General features: G+C 45.0%; 1 long non-coding RNA gene across 5 annotated transcripts in view; it reads right to left on the reverse strand.

The window, feature by feature from the left end:
- The window catches only part of LOC133513040 (uncharacterized), a 49,024-nt gene that overhangs the window by 26,656 nt on the left and 4,930 nt on the right, over positions 1 to 17,438 (reverse strand). Inside the window, exon 1 of one of the 5 annotated variants that reach the window (XR_009798376.1) lies at positions 2,162 to 2,204. The exons of 1 other annotated variant lie outside the window; for it this stretch is intronic. This is a non-coding gene — a long non-coding RNA (uncharacterized LOC133513040). 3 more of the 5 variants (XR_009798378.1, XR_009798375.1, XR_009798377.1) reach the window with 3 other exon arrangements.

Below are 17,438 nucleotides of genomic sequence, written 5' to 3' on the forward strand. Positions count from 1 at the left end.
AAACAGGCCAATAAAAATGACCTGAGCTGTTATGCCAATTATACATTTTTTTAAATATACGGCTGACAGGAAAGTAGTAATTGGTATTTTACGGGTCACAACATGGCAACTTTATCCCAAGTGTCGCAGCACTTCAAATCAAATGTAAGGCTTTATTTTTTTTTTTTTTTAGGACAACACAAGATGAGCTATAAAAGAGTTTTGGCATCATTGTACGAGGTATTTTAACGAATAAATGAACTATTAGTCATGTTCTCCTGCATACGTGCAAATCGATGTTCACAAATTCACGCGGTCGCAATTATCCCCATAATATAATATTATTGTGTTGACGCTATCTTTGTGGCTAAGGAATCATGTTGAAGTGAGTTTAGATTAGTCAAGCCATAGCTTTGTCTAATAGTAAAAAAAATACTTTGCTGCCATCTTGTGTTTTTTTTTTTTTTTAAAGTAATAATAGTACAAATCTAATTACAGAAGTGTCAATTGCTCATTTTCACCACTGGTGCTCGTGTTTATTCTTTTTTGGGGGGGGGAAAATCTATATATATTTTTAAACTTTGGGGTTTGTATAACCAGCAGATTTTTGTTACTGGTGTCAGGGTTGTCTTTAAATTTAAACTATTAATGGGACCAATTGGAAACTTTTTGTTACTTTTGCTGGGTCCCGAACTGCCGCAAATGGCGCGGCTTCCCGTTTGAGTTTTCGTCACTGAGCGCGGCATCTGAAATGTCCCAGTTTCCCGCAATGCAGCATTCATCCGGCGCTCCTCGCCGCACTCGGCTTTGCATGTTGGCGGGAGACGCGGCAAAGTGTGTGTTTGCTGCTCCCCAAAGAGGAGGGCAAGAACAAAAACAAGGTGGACCGCCTCTCCTGCAGTTTCTGCGCCATAATGGTCGTCTTTTGATTCTCCGCCCGAAGGCTTCGGGAGCTCCGGGGATTGTCTCTTTGAAATTATTCCATTTTGCCAGAGAAAAAGAAAATGGATTGCACTGATCCTGTTTTGTTCCAGAGGGGAGAAGGACGGCGGGGGGAATTGCAGGGGGGGGGGGGGCGCGTAGTATTATCCGGGGCTGACACCGGTGGCGAAGAGGCAATCACAGTGGCCCTCGCTCCCGACAAAAACACTCCATCTGCGAGGAGAGGAAATCACACCACAATGATGGCCGACTCGTCCCCGCGCCCGACTGGCAGCTGGGCCCCGGGAGCGGCGCCGCGGCGGCAGCTCGCTACGCTAAATGCTAAGAAAATCAGCAGCTGGAGCGTACAAAAGGACGAGTGCCGCACCTGCAGCAACAAGCGCAATTCGGAGAGGAAAAATTGTCCCCCCCCTGACCGCATCCCTTAAAGGCTTTGCGTATCATTGGTGATGTCCAACGGTTTGGAATTCACTTTTTAATGGAGGTCTGAAAAAAACGCGGAAATTGTCAAAGTTGGAAACTTTCAATGGGAACCGCTACCTTAGTACAACACTTTGGGGGAATTTAAAAAAAAAAAAAAACACTTTTTATGGAAGTGAAGACATCCCTCACCATAACACGGTTTTTCACCTTTTATGGATTGACTAAATGTTTTAAATTGCACATCTAATTGTATATTGCAGAATTTTCACCATATCGCAGGATTTTGCAATCATTTTTCCAGTAGACTCGCATAGCAACAGATATCAGCAAAGATCTCTCCTGACAAAAATATTCATTATTACAAATATATTTGTATTAAACACGACGATTTTTTTACTCGTTCTCACAAAACAAAACAAAAAATAAACAAACGGGGAAATAGTGCCACCTAACGGCTAAATTAGAACAGCGCACGGAGAGGAATTAAGAGCAACCAAACCCCCCAAATTAATAATTTTAAACAAAGATAACACTACTACAGTACTTTCTGCACCTCTACCATCGAAGTACAAAAAAATAACCACGTTTAACTTTGGAAACGAAAGCTTGTTGAGTGTTGAGTAGAGTTCACCTGATTACAATTCGCGCCGAAACTGACAATCGTCTATCAAACTTATATTTGCGGCGAAAATGAAAGAAAGATATGAAGATATCATAATAACGAGTCTTGGGAAACAATATTTACATCAAGCTGTAACATATATGGCTTGTTTTCCGAAGAAAAACAGATAAAAAGACGCAGCTTTTTTCGACTTACATCTTCGAGTAACCCGGAAGCGGAAAAAGCTACGGAAGTTCAACAGGTACATACGTAAATAATTGGAAAAATAAAAACAAATATGAAAGACTCATGACTCATTGGGATTCATTTACAACTACAGTCCTCAAAATAGTCATGTTATGATTAATGCAAACCAAAGACACATAATAATACTGCATACATACGTTTTTATTTACTCCGAGGGAACACTGTACAAGCTGTACCCTAATATACAATTTTAATAATTTTCATGAACAAGCTCGTAACATCATTCATTTGTATGTAGATTTGTAAAATTATGTGGATTTTCACAGTTGGAAAACTTACATGGGAACTAACGGAAATGCGCTAAGAATTCACTTCACTGTAGTTTGGGCCATGATACTGAAATTATATTTAAAGCTAGTGCAAAAATATTTAAAAATAATCATCATCATAACAAGCAGATTTCACACAAGCACCTTTTATTTTTATTCACGAGTTTTTCAATTTAGGGTCATCATTTGCTCGATTCTGTTGTCTGCTTTTTTAACGATGCTATTGTTTAAGGCAATTAGAAAACAATTTTCAATATAATAAATTGTTAGTCACGTCTTCATCTTGCAATGTCTTTCCCAGACAGTTTTAAAAGTCATTTCAATGTGGGGGGTTGGAATTACAAAAAACTGCAAAAAAGTACTGTAGGGGATTGGTTGGGAAAAAAAAAAGCAAATAAGTGGCGGTTTGGGTTTGAAAAAAAAAAAAAAAGCTGCATTTGGTTCCGCTTTCCCCAAAACCAGCGAAGGTAAGAATGTATTCAAAAGACTACTGAATGATATTGTTCATAACATAAAGTTGTGCTGGCGAGTCTTAACTTCTGAATCACAGTACCCAGTTTTTCTTTTGCCCCCAATTTAAAGTGCCGGCCCTCCGAGCTGCTTGCCGTCAAAACAAACGCCATCAGAATGTCGTCAAACTCAGCCGAACCAGGTAAATATTCAACCGGGTCGCCTCTTTCCTGTCCCGTACAGTATCAGAGCCACAAAATTGACCGCCCTGAACCGTCACCCCGGCCGACCCCCGCTATGAGCGAACAGACCCGAACGCAGCTGACGGCGCTCTCGATACGGAGGCCGGCGATCACGGAGCCATCCTGGGGCGACCCCCCCGCCTCACTTGGACACACGCAAACACAAGTCGCCCATCTCTGGAATAGATGTTCACCCCCCCCCCCCTCCATGAATAATCGATAGGCCGCCATTTTCTTCCACACAACAGGTCATTTCTGAAAAGTGCTACTCCAGCAGATTACGACCCCAGACTGGAATTTCAGTTTTGTGCCGCCGGGCGGGTGGGAGGGGACGTCCGTATGTACAGTTAAGTCCCAAAGTGCTTGTCCTTGCTACTCCCGGGGGCCGTTTTGAGGGCTTTCCCCGACTCGAAAACGCCGTGTTTTGGAAGCCCCAACCCCCCCCTCCCCCCCCCCGTCATATTTTGCGGGGGGAATTCAACCCCTCGAGAGACATCTCGGTCAAAACTAAACAAAAACAAAAAGTGCCAGAAAGCCATGCCTGAAAAGAAACGACAATTCTGCCATTTTGGTTCTAAACGGCCACTTTGGCTCTGAAGAACCCTCCGGAATATGAAAATAATTCACCCCTCAACACCATTTTTTTTTTAGAAACCTAGCATGTCTACCAAGATAAACCTCACAGTTTTGAGGTCCCAGGTTCGATCCCGGACCCGCCTGTTTGGAGTTTGCATGTTCTCCCCGTACGTGCGTGGGTTTTCTCCAGGTGGGCACTTCGATTCCCTCCAAAATTCCCCAAAAATATGCAACATTAATTGACCACTCTAAATTTCCCACTAGGTGTGATTGTGAGTGCGATTGGCTGTTTGTCTCCATGTGCCCTGCGATTGGCTGGCGACCAGTTCAGGGTGTGCCCCGCCTCCTGCTCGTTGAAAATCCGGGATAGCCTCCAGCACTCCCCGCGACCCTCGTGAGGATAAGCGGCAAAGAAAATGGATGGATGGATGTTTACCAAGATAAGATCTGTCTCAAGGGGTCATCCCCAAATGAACACACGAGGTTTGCCATTTTGGTTTCAGGCAGACATTTTGGAACTATAGCCCTTTCCCCCCACCCCCCCAATCTAAAAAAATGTAAAGAAAAAAAATTGGAAAGATGCGAACTTGGTAGACACGTCGATCGTGAGCGGAGCTGCAAAAAAAGTCTCAAGAATCCCTGACTGAAAAAATGCACAACGTCAGCCATGTTGGTTTGAAGCAGCCATTTTGGCACTGTGCCCCCCCCCCAATGAACCCCAACTCCAATTTCACTTAGCAACATGAAATATGGCTGCCATGTTTCTCAAGAGTAGACCCGCAAAACAGTCATGAAATCTGCTATTTTGGTCTTGTAGGACCTGTTACAACAGAAATGATGATTATGATGATTACTTTTTCATTTTTTTTTTCAAGTTTCGGCCTTACTCAAATCTGCCAAAGAACCTTCAGAATTATTTTTGCAGGTCAACACTTTTCGCAACGCGAGAGTTCAAGTTCGTCCTCTCTGGGGTCAACGGGGGTCAGCGTCCACCCAGCGATCGGCCGGCCGACGGGAAAAATTATCTGAATCCCTGGCGATAATGGTGTACTTTATCCACATATATATTTTTTTAAATATATATTTTTCGCTTCTGTAATTGGGATGCGATCGTGTAGAATGTTGAAAGGTGGATTAAGTTGTGTAAGGCGCCACTAAAGAGCCGGGTAGCTAATGCACACGAGGCCATTTACACACTCACACGCACAGACCCGACCCCCCCCCCCGCCCCCCCACACAGCAAGAAATGTCCCAATTTGTTCTGTGGCGGGGGCATAAATCAATCCCCCGTCTCTTTAGTTAATCCGCGATGGCTCTCGCAGATCCTGACACTAATAAGGTATCGAGCAGGTGAGGCCATGAGGCTGCGAAGAGGAGCAGCCTGCCATTTATTGGGGGGGGGGAATGGGGGGGGCGACGCTGGCACAAATCCAGCGCAATTACGTGGAAGGAGAACCAGAGATGGAGGAGAAACCGCGGAGAAGAGGAGGTGGGAAGGGCAGGAGGAGGGGGGGGGGAAATCGATCCCATCTGTGCTATGATGGTTAATTAAAGCAGCTTTTGAGCGGTGTGTGTGTGGGGGGGGGGGGGCTGAAGATGAGAAGCAGGGACGGGGGGCCGGGGGGCCGGGGGGCCGGGGGGGCTCCTGCCTGCACGGAGGCGCAGTTCTGATTACTGCCGCAGAATGGAACGTTTCGACGGCGGCGGAGGGGAGCGGCCTGCGCGGGGGACGGGGGCGGGGGGGGGGGTCGCCCATACATCGCAAGAGAGTGCAAACATTGAGGATAAGCGCTAATGAATTGTCGTGAGGAGTCCCACGACAACATGAACTTTAAGGAGCTCACCAGCAAAAAAAAAAAAAAAAAAAAAAGATATCTTGACACTTGACTCGGGCCAGCCAATAGGAAAGCTCCAATTGTTCAATTTATTAGGAACAGTCATGCCAGCCAATAGAAAAGCGCCATGTCCTCCAATTCATGCAATTGATTAGGTACGCTTGCGGCAGCCAATAGAAAGCCCCACGTCGTCCAATTGTGGCAATTTATTAGGTACGCTTGCGCCAGCCAATAGAAAACCTCCATGTCCTCCAATTGCTTCAATGTATTAGGTACGCGTGTGTGCCAGCCAATAGGAAAGCGCTCCATGTCGTCCAATTGTTGCAATTTGTTCGGATCAGGCATGGCAGCCAATAGAAAAGCTCCAAGTCCGCCAATTGTTGCAATTTGGTAGGTACGCTTGTGCCAACCAATAGAAAAGCTCCAAGTCCTCCAATTGTTGCAATTAATTAGGTACGCTGGTCCCAGCCAATAGAAAAGCTCCATGTCCTCCAACTGTTGCAATTTATTTGGAACAGTCATGCCAGCCAATAGAAAAGCTCCGTGCACTCCAATTGTTCAATTTGTTAGGAACAGTCATGCCAGCCAATACAAAAGTGCCATGTCATCCAATTGTTGCAATTTATTAGGTATGCTCGCGCTAGCCAATAGAAAAGCTCGATTTCCTCCATTTGTTACAATTTATTAGGTACACTGCCAGCTAACGGAAAAGCCCCATGTCATCCCATTGTTGCAATTTATTAGGTATGCTAGCGCCAGCCAATAGAAAAGCTCCAATTCCTCCAATTGCTGCAATTTATTAGGTACGCTTGTGCCAGCCAATAATTGTTAACTGTAATAAAATATTTTGTTCACATTTGTTTTCTCTTTTGTTTTTCTTACTATTTGTTAAAAAAAAAAAAACAGGGATTTATGACTTCAGTGTTTTAAAAAAATTATTGCACTGTGAACAACTAAAAAATTGGTTATCTTGTGTATAAAAACAAACTCATTTTATCACAATGTTAGCAAAAGTTAAAGCCGTTTACTTTCATGCATATGAAGCAAAATTGAGGTTATTATATTGACAAACAATAAAATGGTGCTTCACATCAATTATTATAAAATAACACATGATGGCTTTTATGGATAAAAAAAACACTTTTATCAAACGATAAAATGGGATTTCATAACTTTCATGCAAGTAAAAAATCTATTTCTCAAATTGTTCCTGAATGTAAAACAAGTTTTTGTTTTTTTCTCGTCAAAAACTTTTTGTTTATCTTGGAATATTGAAACACAATTTTTTAGATATATGTATTTTTGTATGTACATTTAGAACTTTCTTTGATCTGCTCCTTAATCGGGATCGACACTTAAATTGAACATCTTTAGTATCCGAAACTAAAATAAGATAAATGATATGAATGTCACAGAAGAAAAAATATCTACAAAATATTAGAGGAAATACACCAAAATTTATGAACACAAATATTGATGACAAAAAGAAAAAAATCTGAAATCAGGTATGAATAAAAAAGACAAAAATGATCAAAATCAAAAATAATGGAAAAAGCACACAAAAATAGGAGTTAATGATGTGAAATATTAAGTGGAAAAAAACTGTTAAAAAAGTTCAATATGAGAAAAAGGAAAATCAGAACAAAAATATGAAAGAAGGGAAACGACATTGTGGGGGGAAAAATTGCCAAATACGTAAAACCGACGCCCAATCATTGCCTTTCATCCCGTTTGAATTATGTATTCGCCGGCGATGATTGGGTGCAAGCGGCCTGATTAAGGCGACAGATTGTGAAGAAGACGAAGGTGCGCCGCCCGCGTCTGAGGTCAGCGCCTGACGCTAATTGGCGCCTCGCCGGCTTAATGAGCAAATGACACGCTACGTCGCACGTGGCGCTCGCCCGTCCGTGCCGAGAAGGACGAGGACGCCGAGCGCCGAACGCCGACCGCCGTATTGAAGCACTTCACCTATCCCGACTGCGCCCCGGAGGCCAAACGCGTTAGCGACGCACGCGCCGGTCCAATTTTCACACGGACACGCAGAAATGGGCCGCTGAGGACGAGGGCGGGCCCCTCCCCCGAAGTCATTTTGCAGGAGAGCTACTTAAAATTGGACAAATCTGCGCTGTTTAACACCACTTCCAAAAGTACCGGAACGGCTTCGTTTTGTCGGTTTCGGATCCACAGACGAATGAGACGAAATGAAATGCATGAATAAAGCGACTAATATGTCATATTTGGTAGCGGAACCCTTCCTTGCACTCATTTGAGATCCGTTTCACTTCCTGTTTGTTCCTCCCTTTGATCTTCTTTTCAGGAGGTGAAACGCATGCTCTGTTGGGTTCGGGTCTGGTGACTGACTTGACCACGAATAGACTTTCCCCCTTTTCCCGTTGTTGCGTTGGCAGCGTGTTTTGGGTCAGTGTCGAAGCTTCTCCTGAATAATTTGGTTGCTTTTATCCACCCATCCATCCATTTTCTTCACCGCTTATCCTCACGAGGGTCACGGCGAGTGCTGGAGGCTATCCCAGCTGTGAACGGGAAGGAGGCGGGGTACACCCTGAACTGGTCGCCAGCCAATCGCAGGGCACATTGAGACAAACCGCCGCACTCACAATCACACCTAGGGGCAATTTAGAGTGCCAAATTAATGTTGCATATTTTTGGCGGGGGGGGGGGGTGTGGGAGGAAACCGGAGTGACCAGAGAAACTCAATACAGGCGGGTCCCGGATTGAACCCGGGACCTCAGAACTGTGAGGCCGACGTTTTACCAGCTGAGCCACCGTGCGGCCTGGATGCTTTCATTTTTCTTGAAATTAATGCAATACTGCTCGCACCCCACAGATGAAATTTATCATCAATTGATATTGATGAAAGATGCCGAATAATATTCCCCTGGCAAAAAAAAATAAAAAAAAAAAATGCTAATGCATGACCTACTTTATGAAAATTCTCCCAAACTCGGAAGCTGACGTTGGCCCGCTGTTTGCGCTAACAAATCGGGAAACGGGGAAACAGTAATCTGCTGCCCCCTGTAGGTCAACACAGGAACTAAAGTTTGCTTTTGATTGCCGTTCAGTATTCGGCAGGAGTTAGAAAAATACACAAATGTTCAAAGAATGTTCCAAGAATTGAACAGAACAAACCTTTGCGGGTGAATGATTGACGTGGAAACGCTTGCGGACATTCCGCACGCACGGGCGGTCGGGTGTGCCACACCCGACACACAAACAAGCCCGAGTGACTCAAGCGTGTGTTTGCGTATTTGCGTACTCGGGGGGGCTTTGTGTCACTACCCGCTGTTTTTGTGGCATGCTACGCCGTTGAAGTCCACAGGGCTCGACCACACCCCAAAAGTTCTATTGTTATTATCATCATCATCATCATCATCGAACATCCATTTTCCTTACCACTTATCCTCACGCAGGTCGCGGGGTTGCTGGACCCGATCCCAAGACGGGGACTCCGCGCAAACTCCACGCAGGCGGGGCCGGATTTGAACCCACAACTCTGAGGCGGCTATGCTAAGCGGCCCCCCACCGTGTTGCTATTATTGATAATATTGTCATTACTAGGGCGGCACGGTGACTTGAGTGGTGAGACGGTCGGCCCCCACAGTTGTGAGGACCGGGGTTCGAATCCCGCCCCCACCTCTGTGGAGTTTGCATGTTCTCCTTGTGCCTATGTGGCTTTTCTCCGGGTGGGCCCTCCGCTTTCCTCCCACATCCCAAAAACAGGATTGCATTATAGCGCCCCCGGTGGCCAAGACGGGCACCCCGGAAGGAGCGCCAAGGTGACTTGAACTGAAGCATGAAATCATAATCCTCCAACTGTTGAATCCTTGAAATTCCTCCAAAATATTATACAACTTTTCATTTTCAAGACGGCTTATCCTCGTGGGGGTCGCGGGACTCCAGCGCTGATCCCAACTGACTTGGGGCCAAAGGGGGACCGCACCCTGACCTGCTTGCCCGTCCGTGGCAGATATTTGAAAATATTGTAGCAATTATTACGCAGAGAAAAGACATTGTAAAATATATAGTTTAATAAAGAACATTACCGTAATTTCCGGCATACAGAGCGCACCTGATTATAAGCCTCCCCCAGTACATTTGTAAAGGAAATACCATTTGGTACATACATACGCCGCAGCTGTGCAAAAGCCGCCAGTGCCCACATTGAAACCCACTTTGAAACACGAGATATTTACAAAGAAAGACGGTACACAGAAAGAGTTTCCAAAGTATTAATACCGTAGCTTAGCTAACATGGTAGCACAAACAGGGCCGGTTAAAAAAAAAAAAAAAAAACATACCTAAATCACAGAGACGTCGCAGTAACACAGCCGCAACACACTAGCACGGCGCTAATGCTAGCGTGGGGCTAACAAGGCCAGTTAAAAAACACATACCGGTAAAAATCACTGGGACACGGCAATAACACAGCGGCAACAGGCTAGCACAGCGCTTACAGGGCAGCTTAAAAAAAACCCAATACCGGTAAAAGTCACTTCCTCGGCACATATATTCCACCAGTGTCACTCTGACCTTTTCTGCTTGAGTGCCCCCTCGCGGCCGCTAGAAAAAATGCACAAATTAGCCGCGTCACAGCAAAAAGCCGCAAGCGTGTAAAAAAAAGTCGGGGATTGTACGGTCCGTTTTTTTTCGAGCAGAACTCTGGATCGGGTTAGCGTCTGTTTTAGTAGGCTTTTCATGTCATCACGTGCTTTGCATTTGCGCTCGGAAAACGTCTTCCCTGGCACACAAAAGACACGAGAGGCAACCGAGGGCGACGCGCCGGCGCTTTCGGCGTCCTCGCTCCCTCTGCAGCCGGCCGTAAGGTGGTCTAAGAATAGTCGGAAGGCGTCGGGGAATAAAATCGGGGGCACGGCGGCGCTCCCGCCCCGCGGCGCCGAGTAAATACGAGCCTAATGGCCTCTGATTAATTCTGCTTGGCTGTCGTCGGGGCTCCGGGAGAAAGACGCGTAATGACCCGCATCTCCGTCGTTTCTCCGGCTCGCCCTCATTTGCTACTTGCTTGCTTTTGATTAGGAATTTAAAAAAAAAAAAAAAAAAAAGGATTGCAAATGGCGGCCCCCTGATTGCCATATTTGATTAAGAAATGTCAGTGTGAATGTTGCTCCTTTTTTCCCCCCCCATTTCTAAAATATATCTATATAAATATATATATTTCTTTCGGCCGGGTGCGAGGGACACAATGGGCGCCGACGACGCGAAACTTGCGCTAATCAAAATCATTCTTCTGCGGAATCGACCGACCTTTGAGCACATTGTGGCAAATTCAAGCGCGTTATTATGGGGCGGTTATCTTTATTTTCTTTTTCATTTTAGAAAATTTGCATGTTTTTCTTTATGACATATTTTACAGTTTTCTCACTGTATTATTCTTTTTAGATTTTCTCATAATTTATTCAATTGATTAATTTTACGAGTATTATAAAAGGAGCGTGTTATTATGTCAGCAATATATATATTATCTCATAATTGAATCCATTTTTTTTCATTATTACATGTGTTATAGTTTTCTCATTATATTATTCTTTTTAGATTTTCTCATAATTTATTTAATTGATTAATTTTACGAGTATTATAAAAGGAGCATGTTACTGTATAATAACATAATTGAATCCGTTTTATTTTTTCCTCTTTCATTCTTTTTAAAGTGCTTACTAAACCTGCTCTTTGTTTGATGATTTATTATTTTTTCATTCCCTTGAATTTTATAAAACGATTTTAAAAATTATGGCTACCCATTATCTGATGATATTATTGCTGAATCATTATTTTTAAAAGAATCTTTCATTAGATTGAATTAAAGTGCGTTTCATTGTATTATTTTTTTTAATATAATTTTAAATCCTGTTTCATTTTTTCCAAAACTTTATTTGCTTTTATGACATTTTGACTATTTTGTCAATGTATCATTATTTATATATATTCTATTCCATTTTAATAGTTCTTAGTCCTGCACCGCTGCTCTTTGTTTGATGTGGTATTATTTTTTCATTTCCTTGAATTTTATGAAATGATTTCAAAAATGATGTTTACCCATTATTTGATGATATTATTGCGGAATCATTATTTTTAAAAGAATCTTACATTTGATTGAATTAAAGTGCATTTCATTGTATGATTTTTTTTTAATATAATTTTAAATTCTGTTTCATTTTTTTCTAAACTTTATTTGCTTTTATGACACATTTTGACGAACCCGGGTCCTCAGAACTGTGAGGCTGATCCACCGTGCTGCCAAAACTAAATATGTACCACACAAATATGAAAGCGATTTGGCTGTCAGTGGAAAAGCAGAACAAGTGTCTGAAAACATGATATTGAAGACAAAAAGAGAGAAAATGTGCATGAGAAGAGCCCCCATTGTTTTATCCATGCATGTATTTTCTGAGCCACTTATCCTCACAAGGGTCGCGGGATCGCCGGAGCCTATCCCAGCAGGGCAGGAGGCGGGGCACACCCTGACCTGGTTGCCAGCCAATCGCAGGGCACACAGAGACAAGCAACCAATCAGATTCCCGATCACAACTAGGGGCAATTTAGCGTCTCCAACGCAAGCCCGGAGAAAACTTGCACACTCCACACAGACGGGGCCGGGATTTGAACCCCGATCCTCAGAAGCGTTGGGCCAAGGTCCTAAGCAATGTAAATCAGATAACATTTGTTGGATTGCCATCATGATGCGCGGTTGTTGTTTTTACTTTGCAGCCAGCCGCCGAAATTGTTCCTGCGCTTTTTCCTTTTTCTCGCCTGCAAGTAATCAGCATAAAGGTTTTTTTAAGCCTTTGTCAGGAACGCCGTTGGGGACGGGGAGGCGAGGCGGGCACCTCGTCGGCACGCTCGGGGCCGGCGTGTTTGTGTGACAATGGTCCGTGTCCGTCAGCGCGCACTTAAAGCTTGTCACAGGGTCAACTCGCGTGTGTACAAAAGCGAATTGATTCCTTTCAACGCACAAAAAAAAAAAAAAAAAGGAAGAAGAAATTCCCACCAAGGACAGCTTTTCCTTTTCCCGAGAAAGCGCGATGGCGGAGGGGGAGAAAGAAATGAAAATGTGCGGAGATGAAAAGCGGCGCCGTGGGAGGAATGGCGGCTTTCGAGGAGGGAGGGGGGGGGGGGCAAGGTTGGCATCCCGCCCCCCCCCCCCTCCCCTTTCTCTCCGTCCGTCCTTTTGTGCGGCTCCCGTCGGTGCAGAGGCGCCCGTGCTCCTCAGATTGGTGCACTGTTCGAACGGATGGTTCGTGCGGACCGCGGTTCGAATCCCGGCCTGCTCCGCCGATGTGGCGTTTGCATGATCTCCGCGTGCCTGTGTGGCTTTTCTCCAGGTCCTCCGGTTTGCTCCAGCCGTCCATTTTCTTAGCTGCTTATCCTCACAAGGGTCACGGGGAGTGCTGGAGGTCCCAGCTGTCAATGTGCAGGAGGCGGGGTACAGCCTGGACTGGTCGCCAGCCAATCGCAGGGTGCATAGAGATGGACAGCAGCCGCACTCGCAATCCCACCTAGTGGCAATTTGGAGTGTCAAATTAATGTTGCATGTTTTGGGGACGTGGGAGTGTCCACCCGGAGAAAAGCCACACAAGCGCGAGAAGAACATGCAAACTCCACATAGGTGGGTCCGGGACCGAACGTGGGACCTCAGAACTGCGAGGCCAACCCCGGTTTGATCCCTCATCCCCCCAAAAAACATGCAACATTAATTGGACACGCTAAATTGCCCCTAGGTGTGATTCTCTCAATGCGCCCTGTGATTGGCTGGCAACCAGTTCAGGGTGTGCCCCGCCTCCTACTTGTCGACAGCAGGGATCGGCTCCGGCACTCCCCGCGGCCCTCGTGAGGATAAGCGGCGAAGAAAATGGACGGACGGACTTTCCAGATGCACCGAACCCGACAAGAAGTTCCACGAAGATTCTCGACCCCCCCCCGCCGCTTGCTTAGCGCATCCCTAAACAAAATCAGGGGCTACAGTAAGTCTTCTAATCAAGGCAATCAGAGATGTTTTCAGAGGTGCGATTCCACCGCCGCCGCCGCGATGGTCTCATCTTCGTCTGTGTTTTAATTACTTGATGCTGGAGGTGGCGTTGAGGGCGGGAGGAGGGTTCGGGGGGAGGGGGGGGGGGTCTTGTGATTGTGCCTTATCACCTATCTGTCGGAATAAAAGACGAGCCAATTACTTTGTTTGGATGCTAATGATCGCGTTTCATTAGCCTCCGTTCTCAGCCCCCCCCCCCCCAGGCTAAATGGATGAATATGTCATAATTCCAATTATTTGAAATCACGAAAATTGCTTTTTTAAAACGGGGACGTCGCGGGTATCATCAGCGGTGCCGTACTGCCGCTTTAATTCCCATAATGGTTTTAATTATAAGCGTCCCACCGCGCATTAATCATTTAATTGTATTGTCTAAAACACGCACAACCCCCCCACCCCCCCCCCCACCCCGCCCGTCAGGGGCACACCCACCGGAATTTTTCAAAGACATTTGCGTCAAGGCGTTGGAGAGAGTTTTCCAAAAAACAAAAAAATAATCATACCTGGTTCGCTCGTGCACCTGGAAAGAAATTATGGTTCTGAAGGTGGAACCAAACCCTTTAAGATGGTCTCCGTTGTGGTCTACGTGTCTTGGTCAGGGACAATGAAAAGCTTTTTCGAGCTCATAAACGTGGAACCGTAATCTTGGTAATTTTTTGCAGCGGTGGAACCAAATTCTTCGAAGTGGCTCGGTCGGAAACCATGAAAAACTTTAGCGAAAATTAGCAGGTTAGCTTGTAAAAATGGAAGCTTAATGTTGGTTAGCTCACGAAGGCGCAACCAAATCCTTGAAGATGGTCTCTGTAGTGGTCTACGTGCCTTGGACAGGGACAATGAAAAGCTTTTTTCGAGCTCATAAACGTGGAACCGTAATCTTGGTAATTTTTTGCAGCGGTGGAACCAAATTCTTCGAAGTGGCTCGGTCGGAAACCATGAAAAACTTTAGCGAAAATTAGCAGGTTAGCTTGTAAAAATGGAAGCTTAATGTTGGTTAGCTCACGAAGGTGCAACCAAATCCTTTAAGATGGTCTCTGTAGTGGTCTACGTGCCTTGGACAGGGACAATGAAAAGCTTTTTCGAGCTCATAAACGTGGAACCGTAATCTTGGTAATTTTTTGCAGCGGTGGAACCAAATTCTTCGAAGTGGCTCGGTCGGAAACCATGAAAAACTTTAGCGAAAATTAGCAGGTTAGCTTGTAAAAATGGAAGCTTAATGTTGGTTAGCTCACGAAGGTGCAACCAAATCCTTTAAGATGGTCTCTGTAGTGGTCTACGTGCCTTGGACAGGGACAATGAAAAGCTTTTTCGAGCTCATAAACGTGGAACCGTAATCTTGGTAATTTTTTGCAGCGTTGGAACCAAATTCTTCGAAGTGGCTCGGTCGGAAACCATGAAAAACTTTAGCGAAAATTAGCAGGTTAGCTTGTAAAAATGGAAGCTTAATGTTGGTTAGCTCACGAAGGTGCAACCAAATCCTTGAAGATGGTCTCTGTAGTGGATCACGTGCCTTGCTCAGGGACAATGAAAAGCTTTTTCGACCTTAGCTGGGTAGCTTGTAAAAGTGCAATCGTAATTTTGGTAAGTTAGCGGCGTTGGAACCAAATTTTTGGAAGTAGCTCGGTTGGAAACTATGAAAAACTTGAGTGAAAATTAGCAGGTTAGCTTAGAAAAGTGGAAGCTTAATGTCGGTGAGCTCACCAAGGTGGCATTAAATTCTTTCAGACTATCTTGGTGAGGTACCTTGACGAGTATTTTTCCTGGTGACCTTTCACCTTGTTAGCTGATAAAGCAGGAACCTCAATCATGCTAGGAATCAATAACGTTTGTTTTGTTTTTTTTCCCCCTCAAGAGACATCTATACTGGTCGATCTCCTAAGCCGCTTATCCTCACTAGGATCGTGCGGAGTACTGGAGCCAATCCCAGTTGTCAACGGGCAGGAGGCGGGGTTACACCCTGAACTGGTTGCCAGCCAATCACAAGGCACATGGAGACAAACAACCAATTGCACTCACAATCACACCTTGGGGCAATTTAGAGTGTCCAATCAATGTTGCATGTTTTTGGCATGTGGGAGGAAAGGCACGCAGCCACGGGGAGAACGTGCAAACTCCACACAGGCGGGTCTGGGATCGAACCCGGGACCTCAGAACTGCGAGGGCAAACGCAGTAAGACGAGACGAGACATCTAACGTGGTGAGTTTATTAGGGTGGGAGCAAATTGATTTCCATTAAATCTTTTCATAACCTCTTCTTTTTATGACTATTATTAGCATCAGAGCTTGGAGTATTATTTGAAACTGTTACATGGTTAGCTGGGCGGCACGGCAGTTCTGGGGTCCCAGGTTCAATCCCGGAACCACCTGTTTGGAGTTTGCATGTTTCCCCCGGGCACTCCGGTTTCCTCCCACATCCCCCCCCCAAAAAAACATCCAACATTAATTGGACACTCTAAATTGCCCGTAGGTGTGATTGTGAGTGCGACTGTTTGTCTCAATGTGCCCTGCGATTGGCCGGCGACCAGTTCAGGGTGTACCCCGCCTCCTGCCCGTTGACAGCTGGGATAGGCTCCGGCACTCGCCGCCACCCTCGTGAGGATAAGCAGAGAAGAAAATGGATGGATGGACATGGTTAGCTCTTGAAGCAAATTCTTTAAGATGGTCCTCATAATTTTTAACTTTGTAGTCAATCGATAGGTTTCCAGTTACCGGTAGTGACACACAAGATGGCGGACGAGGGAATGATGGGACTGTGGTGACGTCATCGATAATCAGTGTATTAGTCATAATATAGAGAATATGCGTTACCAGGTTAGCTCGTGACGCCGGAACCAATTTTTCTTTTTATGTTTTTATGCTAGCCTCATTGATCTTTCATGGTTGTCTTTGTTGGGTAGTGCCGTACACCCGATTATGAATGCTATTATTATTATTATGATCAGGATTTTAATTTTTCTCATTTATCTCGGAACCGAATTCTCGATGGTTCGCTCGGATCGGAGACGTGAAGTCAAGAGACGATAAAAGCGGAGAGAGCGCAAACGTCGGCGGATGAAACAAAGGCGCGGCGAGTAGAGCGCCGGGGTTCCGGGGGGGGGGTCTTGAGTGACAACCTTGAGAAGCTCTCCATCGTCTCCTCCGCTGAGAGGGAGGTCAAGTGCGCCCCCTCCAACAAACACATCTCGGCATGAAGAGAGAGTCGCTACCCCCAAATGTTTCCCACTTTACTTAATGTAACAATAATAAACACACCTGGTGTAAATATCCAGCGACGCGTTCACATACGCGCAGCACACAAATCCGTTGAGTAAATACGCAAACTGGGAGGGGTGCGGGGGGTGGTGTGGGGGGGTCACAATTGACATCAATTCATCGAAATCAATGAGAATCCAGTATGATTAGATGATAAATCATTGCCAGTCCTGTAGAAATTAAATGGATACAAGTACACAATCCGATAAGTCAAAATCGGTGTGAATCAAACGAGAATCACATGTGAAACAAATGCCAATCTCGTGGAAAACAATGTGAATCCAACAGGAAGCAATTTCTCCAATTCCAGTTGAATCCGATCCGAATCAACTGGAAGTCTGACGGAAATCAAATCAAAATCCAAAAATGTAAACATATTTATTTTCGGCAAGTCTCTGTTAGCTTTCATGATGACTCGATGCGTTGAAATAAGACCGGTGAGAAAAATGAGAATTCACAACTCAAACATCATCGAAAAATGACTCAAGATTGAATCACATACCAATGAATGAATCGATCCAAATTCAAATTTGAAATGATCCAAAT

Source organism: Syngnathoides biaculeatus, chromosome 15 (assembly GCF_019802595.1).
Source record: "Syngnathoides biaculeatus isolate LvHL_M chromosome 15, ASM1980259v1, whole genome shotgun sequence".
Lineage (NCBI taxonomy): Eukaryota > Metazoa > Chordata > Actinopteri > Syngnathiformes > Syngnathidae > Syngnathoides > Syngnathoides biaculeatus.